Raw genomic sequence first — 6,225 nt, forward strand, 5'->3', positions numbered from 1 at the left:
GAGGCCGAGGCGGGGGGATCACTTGAGGTCAGGAGTTTGAGACCAGCCAGGCCAACATGGTGAAACCCTGTCTCTACTAAAAATACAAAAATTATCCAGGCATGGTGGCGCATGCCTGTAATCCCAGCTATTCTGGAGGCTGAGGCAGGAGAATTGCTTGAACCTAGGAGGTGGAGGTTACAGTGAGCTGAGATTGCACCACTGTACTCCAGCCTGGGTGATACAGTGAGACTCCATCTTGAAATAAAATAAGATAAATAAAAATCAGAAAAGAAAGACAAAATAAGGCTTATTATTATTATTATTATTATTATTATTATTTTTCATTTGAGACAGGGTCTCACTCTGTACCCGAGGCTGGAGTGCAGTGACACAATCATGGCTCACTGCAGCCTTGACCTCCCAGGCTCAAACAATCCTCCCACCTCAGCCTCCTGAGTAGCTGGGACCACAGGCATGTTTCACCTCATCTGGCTAATTTTTGTATGTTTTGGAGAGATGGGGTTTTGCCATGTAGCCCAGACTGGTCTCAAACTCCTGGATTCAAATTGTCTGCTTGCTTTGGCCTCCCAAAGCGCTAGGATTACACGTGTGAGCCACCATGCCCGGCCTCAAATCGGGTTATCTTGTTGACTATGTTGATGCCTCAGGGATGAGATGGAGTCAAAGATGAGGTCAGGGTTTCTGTTACACATACTTGATAATTCAAAATAGTAGTTTTGTATTAAAGGCTCTATTAGGCCAGGCACAGTGGCTCATGCCTTTAATACCAGTATTTTGGGAGGCCAAGGCAGGAAGATCGCTTGAGGCCAGGAGTTTGAGACCAGCCTGGGCAACTAGTGAGACCTAGCCTCTCCAAAAACAAATAATCCAGCCATGGTGATATATGTCTGTGGTCCCCAGTACTCGGGAGGCTGAGGTGGGAGGATCGCTTGAGCCTGAGAGGTGGAGGCTACAGTTGGCACTGATTTCACCACCACTGCACTCTAGCCTGGGTGACAAAGCGAGACCCTGTCTCAAAAATACATACATAAATAGGCCAGGCACGGTGGCTCACGCCTGTAATCCCAGCACTTTGGAGGCTGAGGTGGGCGAATCACAAGGTCAGGAGTTCAAGACCAGCCTGGCCAACACGGTGAAACGCCGTCTCTACTAAAAATACAAAACATTGGCTGGGCGTAGTGACGGGTGCCTGTAATCCTAGCTACTCGAGAGGCTGAGGCAGGAGAATCACTTGAACCTGGGAGGCAGAGGTTGCAGTGAGCCGAGATCACACTCCAGCCTGGGTGACAGTGCAAGACTCCATCTCAAAAAAAATAAAAAGAAAAATACATACATACATAAATAAACTCCCTAGATGTGGAATTATAGAGTTAAAGCATATAATTTTAAAAAATAATTTTCCATGTAGCACTATAAAATGGATTTCGCAACTTATTCTCTCACTAATAATATGTGAAATTGTTTTTTACTGTATTATAATTCTAATAACATTGACTGTATCAGCTAAGTTTCTTGAAAGAAGACCTTTTGTCTACCAGATGTCCCCAACAAGTAGACAGTAGGTTTGGCTATATCAGAATCACCTGAGAAGTTTAAAAAAACAAACAACAACAACAAAAAACTTCCTCTCACTCACAGGTGGGAGTTGAACAATGAGAACACTTGGACACAGGAAGGGGAACATCACACACTGGGGCCTGTCAGGGAGGGGGCGTTGGGGGAGGGTGGAGGGATAGCATTAGGAGATACACCTAAGGTAAATGACAAGTTAATGTGTGCAGCACATCACATGGCACATGTATACGTATGTAACAAACCTGCACGTTGTGCACATGTACCCTAGAACTTAAAGCATAATTAAAAAAAAAAAAAAACTTCCCCAATTGATGATGATGTGTAACCAAGGTAGGAACCACAAATTTACATTCACAATCCTTGCTTTCTCACATCTTGTTTACTTAAATCCATTGAAAGCTAACATTGGGCTGGGCGCAGTGGCTCACGCCTGTAATCCCAGCACTTTGGGAGACCCAGGCAGCGGATCACGAGGTCAGGAGTTCAAGACCAACCTGGCCAACATAGTGAAACCCTGTCTCTACTAAAAATACAAAAATTAGCTGGGCATGGTGGTGCGTGCCTGTAGTCCCAGGTGTTCAAGAGGCTGAGGCAGGACAATCACTTGAACCCGGGAGGCAGAGGTTGCAGTGAGCCAAGATCGCGCCACTGCACTCCAGCCTCGGCAACAGAGTGAGACTTTGTCTCAAAAAAAAAAAAAAGGGAAAGCTAACATTGACTCCACCTTTGTACTGAAACTGTTCTGGCAAAGGTAATCAATGAATCAATGACTTTTATATTGCCAAATCCAATTGACACTTTTCCATCCTTAACCATCCAGTTCACTATCTCTGGTATTCCCATTCCAATTTTTCAATCTATCTTTCACCTTCCACTCCCTATGACAGAAGTTTATATTCTATTATCTAACATGACAATTCCTTCCTTCCTTATATTATTTCTTCAAATTCACCTTGCAAAGCCACAGCCCTTTTTAAACTCTCCACTCATTTCACATTTCACCTGAGCAGTTAAACATAAAACACCACAACACTGGCTGGTTTCATGTTAAATTTATGATCACAACCCTCAAGTGAACCCTCACTATTGCCTTACAAACCTAGTACATTTCCCGAAGCCATTCATTCTCCACTTCCACCCCTTTTCTCTCTTCCAATGTTCAACATCTCTTCTCTTTTCACTCTTGGCTGATGACCTCTTTTATATCTTTTATAGAATTGAAGCGAAGCAAGGAAAAACTCTTCATCCTCCCAGGACCAGTTATACCAACCGGCTCATCTGTACCTGTATATATTCCATTTGCCTTACCTTTTTTTTTTTGAGATAATTTCATTCTAGTTGCCCAGGCTGGAGTGCAATGGCATGATCTCAGGTCACTGCAACCTCTACCTCCCGGAATCAAGGGATTCTCATGCCTCAGGCTCCCAAGTGACTGGGATTACAGGCATGCACCACCGCACCTGGCTAATTTTGTATTTTTAGTAGAGTCAGGGTTTCACCATGTTGGTCAGGCTGGTCTCGAACTCCTGACCTCAGGTGGTCCACCCACCTGGGCCTCCCAAAGTGCTAGGATTACAGGTGTGAGCCACCGCGCCTGGCCCTACCTCCCTTCCTTAAAGCATTCCCCACCATTCCAGCTGTGGCACATTTCTTGGCTTCTCAGTCATCATGTAACTATTCCTCAGCATCATTGGGAACAATGATTTGGACACTGCAGCCTTGACCTCCTTAGGCTCAGATGATTCTCCCACCTCAGCCTCCCAAGTAGCTGGGACCACAGGCACACGCCACCACACACAGCTGTTTTTCTTGTACTTTTTGTGGAGACAGGGTTTTGCCATGTTGCCCAGGCTATGAGACCTCATCTCTATAAAAAATTAAATAGCTGGGCCTGGTGGCGCACACCTATCGTCCCAACTATTCAAGAGGCTGAGGTGAGAGAATCACTTGAATTCGGGAGGCAGAGGTTGTAGTGAGCTGAGATCCTGCCATTGCACTCCAGCCTGGGCAACAAGGGTGAAACTCTGTCTCAAAAAAGAGGAGGTTGAGGCTGCGTTGAGCCATGATTATACCACTGCAGTCCAGCATGGGTGACAAAGCAAGATCCTGTCTCTAAAATAACAGAGCCAAGATGAGGTGGGAGGATGGCTCCAAGCCAGGAGTTTGAGACTAGTCTGGGTAACAGAGAGAACATAGAGAGGCCCTGTCACTACAAAAAATTAGCCAGGCATAGTCATGCATACCTGTAGTACTAGCTACTCAGGAGGCTGAGAGAGGAGGATCACTTGAGCCCAGGAGTTAGAGGTTACAGTGAGCTCTGATCATGCCACTGCATGCCAGCCTGGGTGTCAGAGCCAGACCTTATCTCAAAACAAAAACAAAAAAACAAGAAGAAGACTGGGGTATGCCACCGGTAGGCTTGAAGGAGAGGATCAAGGAAGACTAAGAAGGAGTGGCCAGTGAGGAGAGAGGGGTATCCTAGATGTAAGAGATAGAAGTAGCCTTGGCATGGTGGCTCTCTGCTGTAACCCTAGCACTTTGAGAGGCAGAGGCGGGGGAGTTAGTTGAGGCCAGGAGTTCGAGACCAGCCTGGGCAATATAGTGAGACCCTGTCTCTAGAACAATTTTTAAAAAAATTAGCGGGGTGTGGTGGTGCATGCCTGTGGTCCCAGTTACTCAGGAGGCTGAGGTGGGAGGATTATTTGAGCCCAGGAGGTCAAGGATGCAGGGAGTCATGACCAGGCCAGTGTACTCCAAACTGGGTGACAGGGTAAGACCCTGTTTCCAAAAAAAAAAAAAAAAAGCCTGGACCTGGTGGCTCACACCTGTAGTACCAGCAATGTGGGAGGCTGGGGAGGGCAGATCACTTGAAGTTAGGAGTTGGAGACCAACCTGGCCAACCTGGTGAAACCCCATCTCTACTAAAAATACAAAAATTAGCCGGGCATGGTGGTGCACGCCTGTCATCCCAGCCACTCGGGAGGTTGAGGCAGGAGAATCACTTGAAGCCAGAGGTGAAGGTTGCAGTGAGCTGAGATCACGCCACTGCACTCCGGCCTGGGTGACAGAGCAAGACTTTGTCTCAAAAAAAAAAAAAGGAATAAATTGTTTAAGAAATCAACCTAACCAAAATGTATAAAATCATTACACAGGTAAAAATATATATATAAAGCCTTTATGAAGAAAACCTTAAAATGTTTTGTGTCGTTTCATTAAATAAAAACCTAAAAATTATTTCCCAGTATGAATTATTTCCCAGTATAAATATAGTACACTGTAATTTTTTTTTTTTTTTTTTTTGTTGAGACGGAGTCTCGCTCTATCACCCAGGCTGGAGTGCAGTGGCCGGATCTCAGCTCACTGCAAGCTCCGCCTCCCGGGTTCCCGCCATTCTCCTGCCTCAGCCTCCTGAGTAGCTGGGACTACAGGCGCCCGCCACCACGCCCAACTAGATTTTTGTATATTTTTAGTAGAGACGGGGTTTCACCATGTTAGCCAGGATGGTCTCGATCTCCTGACCTCGTGATCCGCCCGTCTCGGCCTCCCAAAGTGCTGGGATTACAGGCTTGAGCCACCGCGCCCGGCCTAGTACACTGTAATTTTGAGACAGAGTCTCGTCCTGTCGCCCAGGCTGGGGTACAGTGGCAGAATCTCGGGTCACGGCAACCTCCGCCTCCCAGGTTCAAGCAATTCCCCTGCCTCAGCCTCCCAAGTTACTGGGATCACAGGCGCGTGCCAGCACATCTGGCTAATTTTTGTTTTGTTTTTGGTGGTTTTGTAAGACGGAGTTTTGCTCCTGTCACCCAGGCTGGAATGCAAAGGCACAGTCTTGGCTCACTGCAACCCCCACCTCCCAGGTTCAATCTATTCTCCTGCCTCAGCCTCAAAAGTAGCTGGGATTGCAGGCACCTGCAACCACACCCAGCTAATTTTTATATTTTTAGTAGAGACAGGTTTCACCATGTTTGGCCAGGCTAGTTTTGAACTCCTGACCTCAGGTGATCTGCCTGCCTCAGCCTCCCAAAGTACTGGGATTACAGGCATGAGCCACTGTGACTGGCCTTAAACTACAATTTTTTATTGTAACATATCGCTTATTTCTATTATAAACAATGTGACAATGAACACCCTTTCATGTATCTCCTTGTGCACATATGTAGGAATGTCTCCAGGGAGTACAGCAGGAACCAGAATTACTAGGTCATAGTAATGACCTAGTAATTACTAGGTCATAGGTGCCCTTCCTTCCTTCCTGCCTTCCTGCCTTTCTTTCTGCCTTTCTTACCTTTCTTGCCTTCCCATTCCCCTTCCCTTTCTTCTTTTGTCCTTCCTTTTCTTCTTTTCCTTAACACAGGTCGCACTATGTTGCCCTTTGGTCTCCTGGCCTCAAGTGATCCTCCTGCCTCTGCTTCCCAGAGTATTGAAATTACGAGTGTGAGCCACCACACCTGGCTACATTTTCTAATTTACTGGGTATTTCTACTTGCTCTTCAAAAGGCTTGTACCAATTTACATTCCCATCAGTAGTGTATGAAAGTTCCTATTTTTCCCACAAGTGTTCTTGGCATGTGTGTGTGTGTGTATATATATACACATATATATGTGTGTGTATGTATATTATATATATACTATATAATATAACAAATA

Source organism: Colobus angolensis, unplaced genomic scaffold (assembly GCF_000951035.1).
Source record: "Colobus angolensis palliatus isolate OR3802 unplaced genomic scaffold, Cang.pa_1.0 Scaffold11, whole genome shotgun sequence".
Lineage (NCBI taxonomy): Eukaryota > Metazoa > Chordata > Mammalia > Primates > Cercopithecidae > Colobus > Colobus angolensis.